Here is a 5643-nt window from a genome sequence, read left to right as displayed (position 1 = left end):
CACAGTATGGATACATCTTTTATCTCTTCATCAGTATATGGACATGTGGTTGAAGCAACTGTTCACTGTCATAAATAATGCTGCTATGAACAGTCACGTACAAGTTTTTGTGTGGATGTATGTTTTTATTTCTATTGCGTACATACCTAGGAGTGAAATAACTGGGTGTCAGATGGTGACTCCCTGTTTAACCATTCGTGGAACTGCCAGACTGCAAAGCTACTTCCAAAAGTGGCTGCACCATGTGACATTCCCCAACCATGCAAGAGGGTTCCAATTTCTCTACAGCCTCAAGCACACTTATCTTTTTCCCCCCTTTTTAAATTGAAGTATGATTAACTTCCAATATTAGTTTCAAGTGTACAACCTAGTGACTCGATATTTTTATACATTACAAAATGATCATCACAAAAGTCTGATTACTGTCTGTCACCATAAAAAGTTGTTACAATATTATTGACTAATTTCCTATGCTGTACATTACATTCCTGTGACTTATTTATTTTATCTACAAGTTTGTAGCTTTTTATCTCCCTCATCTATTTCACTCATCTTCCCCTACTCCCCTCCGGCAACCACCAGTTTGTTTTCTGTATCTATGAGTCTGTTTCTGTTTTCTTGTGGGTTTTTTTTTTAGATTTCATATATAAGTGAAATCATACAGTGTTTGACTTTCTCTGACATTTCACTTAGCATAATACCTTCTAGATCCATCCATGTTGTTGCAAATGGCAAGGTTTCTTTCTTTGTATAGCTGAGTAATATTCCATTGTGTGTATATATGTATATACCACATCATCTTGATCCATTCATCCATCAATGGACACTTAGTTTACTTCCATATCTTGGCAACTGTAAATAATGCTGCAGTGAACATAAGGGTGCATGTATCGTTTTGAATTAGGGTTATTGTTTTCTTCAGAGAAATACCCAGATGCAGAATTGTTGGATCGTATGGTAGTTCTATTTTCTTTTTTTTAAAGAAGATGTTGGGGGTAGGAGTTTATTAATTAATTAATTTATTTTTGCTGTGTTGGTTCTTCGTTTCTGTGCGAGGGCTTTCTCTAGTTGTGGCAAGCGGGGGCCACTCTTCATCGCGGTGTGTGGGCCTCTCACTATCGCGGCCTCTCTTGTTGTGGAGCACAGGCTCCAGTGCACAGGCTCAGTAGTTGTGGCTCACGGGCCTAGTTGCTCCATGGCATGTGGGATCCTCCCAGACCAGAGCTCGAACCCGTGTCCCCTGCATTAGCAGGCAGATTCTCAACCACTGTGCCACCAGGGAAGCCCTGGTAGTTCTATTTTTAATGTCCTGAGGAATCTCTGTACTGTTTTCCATAATGACTGCACCAATTTACATTCCCACCAACAGCACACGAGGGTTCCTTTTTCTCCATCTCCTTGCCAATACTTGTTATTTGTTGTCTTTTTGAAATTAGCCATTCTGACAGGTGTGAGGTGATATCTCATTGTGGTTTTGATTTGCATTTCCCTGATAATTAGTGATGTGAATATCTTTTCATGTGTCTCTTGGCCATCTGTACTCTTTGGAAAAATATCTGTTCAGGTCCTCTACCATTTTTTAATCAGGGGAAAATGTCTATTCAGCTATTCAGCCCATTTTTCAATTGGGTTGTTTGTTTTTTTGATGTTGAGTTGAATGAGTTCTTTGTGTATTTTGTTTTTGTTTTTGATTTTCGGGACTTTTTTTTGGCTGCACTGGGTCTTCATTGCGCCCCGCAGGCCCTCTAGTTGTGGCATGTGGGATCTTAGTTCTCCAACCAGGGATCGAACCCGCGTCCCCTGCATTGGAAGGCAGATTCTTAACCACTGGACCACCAGGGAAGTCCCTCTTTGTGTATTTTGGATATTAACTCCTTATCAGATTTATCATTTGCAAATATCTTCTTCCATTCAAGGCAGTCTTTTCGTTTTGTTAATAGTTTCCTTCGCTGTGTTAATCTTTTTAGTTTGATGTAGACCCAATTTGTGTATTTTTTCTTTTGTGTCCCTTGCCTGAGTAGAATATTGCTAAAACCGACAGCAGAGAGCATACTGCCTGTTTTCTCTAGGAGTTTCATGGTTTCAGGTCTTACATTTAAGTCTTTAACCCATTTTGAGTTTATTTTTTTATATGGTGTGAGTCCAGTTTGATTCTTTTGCATGTAACTGTACAGTTATTGTGTCTTTTTTTTTTTTTTTTTTTTTTTTTTTTAGCGGTACGCGGGCCTCTCACTGTCGTGGCCTCTCCTGTTGCGGAGCACAGGCTCTGGACGCGCAGGCGCAGCGGCCATGGCTCACGGGCCCAGCCGCTCTGCGGCATGTGGGACCCTCCCGGCCCAGGGCACGAACCCGTGTCCCCTGCATTGGCAGGCGGACTCTCAACCACTGCGCCACCAGGGAAGCCCTATTGTGTCTTTTTGATTAATAGCTGTCTAGGGGGTGTGAAATGATATCTCATTTTTGGTTTTGATTTGCATTTCCCTGATGACAAATGATATTGAGCATATTATCTTTTCATGTGCTTATTGGCCATTTGTATATTTTCTTTGGAGAAATGTCTGTTCAGATCCCTTGCCCATTTTAAAATTAGACTGTCTTTTTTATTGTTGAATGTAAGAGTTTTTTATATTTTCTAGACACAAGTCCTTAATCAGTAATTTGTAAATATTTTCTCTCATTCTGTAGGTTGTCCTTTCACTTTTTTGATAGTATCTTTTGAAGCACAAAGGATTTTAATTTCAATAATGTCCAGTTTGTTTGTTTCTTTCAATGTCATATCTAAGAACCCATTGCCTACTCCAAAGTCACAAAGCTTTGCACTTATGTTTTTTTTCTAAGAGTTCTATGGTTTTAGCTCTTACATTTAGATCTTCCTTCATTTTGAGTTAATTTTTGTTATGATACGAAGTGAGGTCCAGCTTCATTCTTTTGCGTGTGGATATTCAGTTGTCCCAGCACCAGTTGTTGAAAAGACTATTCTTGCCCCCATTGAATTATCTTGGCACTTTCATAAAAACTCAATTGACCAGGGGCTTCCCTGGTGGCAGGGGACACGGGTTTGATACCTGGTCCGGGAAGATGCCACATGCCACAGACCAACTAAGCCCGTGCGCCACAACTACTGAGCCTGCACTCTAGAGCCCGCGAGCCACAACTACTAAGCCCACGTGCCATAACTACTGAAGCCCGCGCGCCTAGAGCCCATGCTCTGCAACAAGAGAAGCCACCTCAATTAGAAGCCCTCACACGGCAACAAAGAGTAGCCCCCTTTCGCAGAGAAAAGCCCGTGCGCAGCAACGAAGACCCAACTCAGGCAAAAATAAATAAATAAATAAATAACTTGATTGACCATTAATGTGAGGTTTTTTTCCCCCTGGATTCCATATCTATCCCATGGATCTGTATGTCTATCCTTTTGCCAGTACCAGGTTCCTTAAGATTTTCAATATACAAGATCATATCATCTGTAGAGATAGTTTTACTTCTTGCTTTTGAATGTGAATGCCTTTTATTTCATTTCCTTGCCTCATTTCTCTGGCTATAACCTTCAATACAACGTTGAATAGAAGTGGCAAGAGTGGACATTATTGTCTTGTTCCTGATCTTAACGAGAAATCAATCTTTCACTATTATGATGTTAGCTGTGGATTTTACACAGATACTCTTTATCAAGTTGAGGAATTTCTTTCTATTCCAAGTTTGTTGAGTGCTTTATCTAGAATAGGTGTGGAATTTTGTTAAACACTCTTTCTGTGTCTGTTGAGATGATCATGGGTTTTGTCTTTTATTCTATTGATATGGTATATTACATTAAGTGATTTTCAGATGTTAAGCCCATATTGCATTGGCTGGGATAAATTCCACTTTGTCATGGTGTACAATCTTTTTTATATGTTACTAGATTCTGTTTGGTAGTGTTTTGTTGAGAATTTTTGCATTTTTATTCACAAGAGCTATTGGCCTGTAGGATTTTTTTTTTTTTTTTCTTGTGATGTTTGGTCTGATTTGGGTATAAGGATAATACTAGCCTTACAGAATGAGTTGAAATTGTTTGATCTTTTAGTTTTTACTTTTGGAAGAGTTTGTAAGTAATTGGTAATAATTCTTCTTTAAATGTTTGGTAGATTCATCAAATGTCTAAACCTGGGATTTTCTTTGTGGGTAGGTTTTTTAAAGTTTATTATTACTAACAACCTCTTTACTTGTTACAGTTCTATTCATATTTTGTAGTTCATCCTGAGTCCATTTTGGTACTTTTTGTCCTAAGAATTTGTCCACTTCAGGGAATTCCCTGGGGGTCCAGTGGTGAGGACTCCATGTTCTCACTGCCAAGGCCTGGATTCAATCCCTGGTCGGGGAACTAAGATCCCACAAGCTGCACAGTGCGGCCAAAAAAATTTTTTTTAATTAAAAAAAATTTGTTTTAAAAGAAGAATTTGTCCATTTCATCTTAGCTATATAAATTGTTGGAAAATGATTGATCATAGTACTCCCTTGTAATCCTTTTTGTTTCTGTTAGGTCTGTAGTAATGTCCCCTCTTTAATTCCTGTTTTAGGAATTTAATTCTTCTTTTTCTCTTGGTCAGTCTAGCTAAAGATTTGCCAGTCTTCTTGATTGTTTCAAAGAATCATCTTTTAGTTTTGTTGATTTTATCTACTGTTTTCTATTCTCTATTTCATTAATTTCTACTCTAATCTTTCTTTCCTTCTACTTGCTTTGCTTTACTTTGCTCTTCTTTTTACATTGTTAAGGTGGAATTTTAGATTAGTCATTTGAGATCTTTCTTCTTTTTTAACATAGGCATTGACAGCTATAAATAGTCTGCTTAGCACTGCTTTAGCTGCACCCAATAAGTTTTGGTATGCTGTGCTTTTGTTTTTATTCATCTCAAAGTAATTTCCCTTGTGATTTATTCTTTGACTCATTTGTTATTTGGAAGTGTGTTTCTTAATTTTCATAGATTTGTGAATTTCCCAAGTTTCTTTCTGTTATTGAGTTCTAATTTCATTCCAGTGTGGTCAGAGAACACACAATTGGACGATTTACACTTATTTAAGTTTATTGAGGCTTTTTAATGGTCTAATATGTTGTCTATTTTGTAGAATGTTCCATGTACACTTGAGAAGAATGTGTATTCTGCTATTTTTGGGTGAAGAGTGCTATAGATGTCTGTTAAGTCATTTATTTATAGTTTTGTCAAGTCTTCTATTTCCTTGTTGTACTCTGTCTCCTTGTTCTATCCATTGTTGAAAGTGGGGTGTTGAAGTTTCCAACTATTATTGTTAAGTTGTATATTCTTTCAATTCTGTCAGTTGTTGCTTCATATTTTGGGGGCTGTGTTGTTAACTGCGTATCTGTATAATTGCTATATCTTTCTGATGGATTAACCCTGTTATCATTATGAATTGTCCCTCTTTAGCTCTAGTAACAGTTTTTTGTGTTAAGGTCTTTTTTGTCTGATACTAGTATAACCGCTCCAGCTTTCTTATGGTTGCTGTTTGCAAAATATAACTTTTTCTTTCCTTTTATCCTTTTACTTTCAACCTATTTGTGTCTTTGAACCCAAAGTATATTTCCTGTAGAAGGCATATAGTTGGATCTTGATTTTTATTCAGGTTGCCCATTTCTGTCTTTTGATTGAA

This window comes from Globicephala melas, chromosome 12, assembly GCF_963455315.2.
Source record: "Globicephala melas chromosome 12, mGloMel1.2, whole genome shotgun sequence".
In the NCBI taxonomy this organism is placed as follows: domain Eukaryota; kingdom Metazoa; phylum Chordata; class Mammalia; order Artiodactyla; family Delphinidae; genus Globicephala; species Globicephala melas.
Note: the sequence above shows the minus strand (reverse complement) of the source record.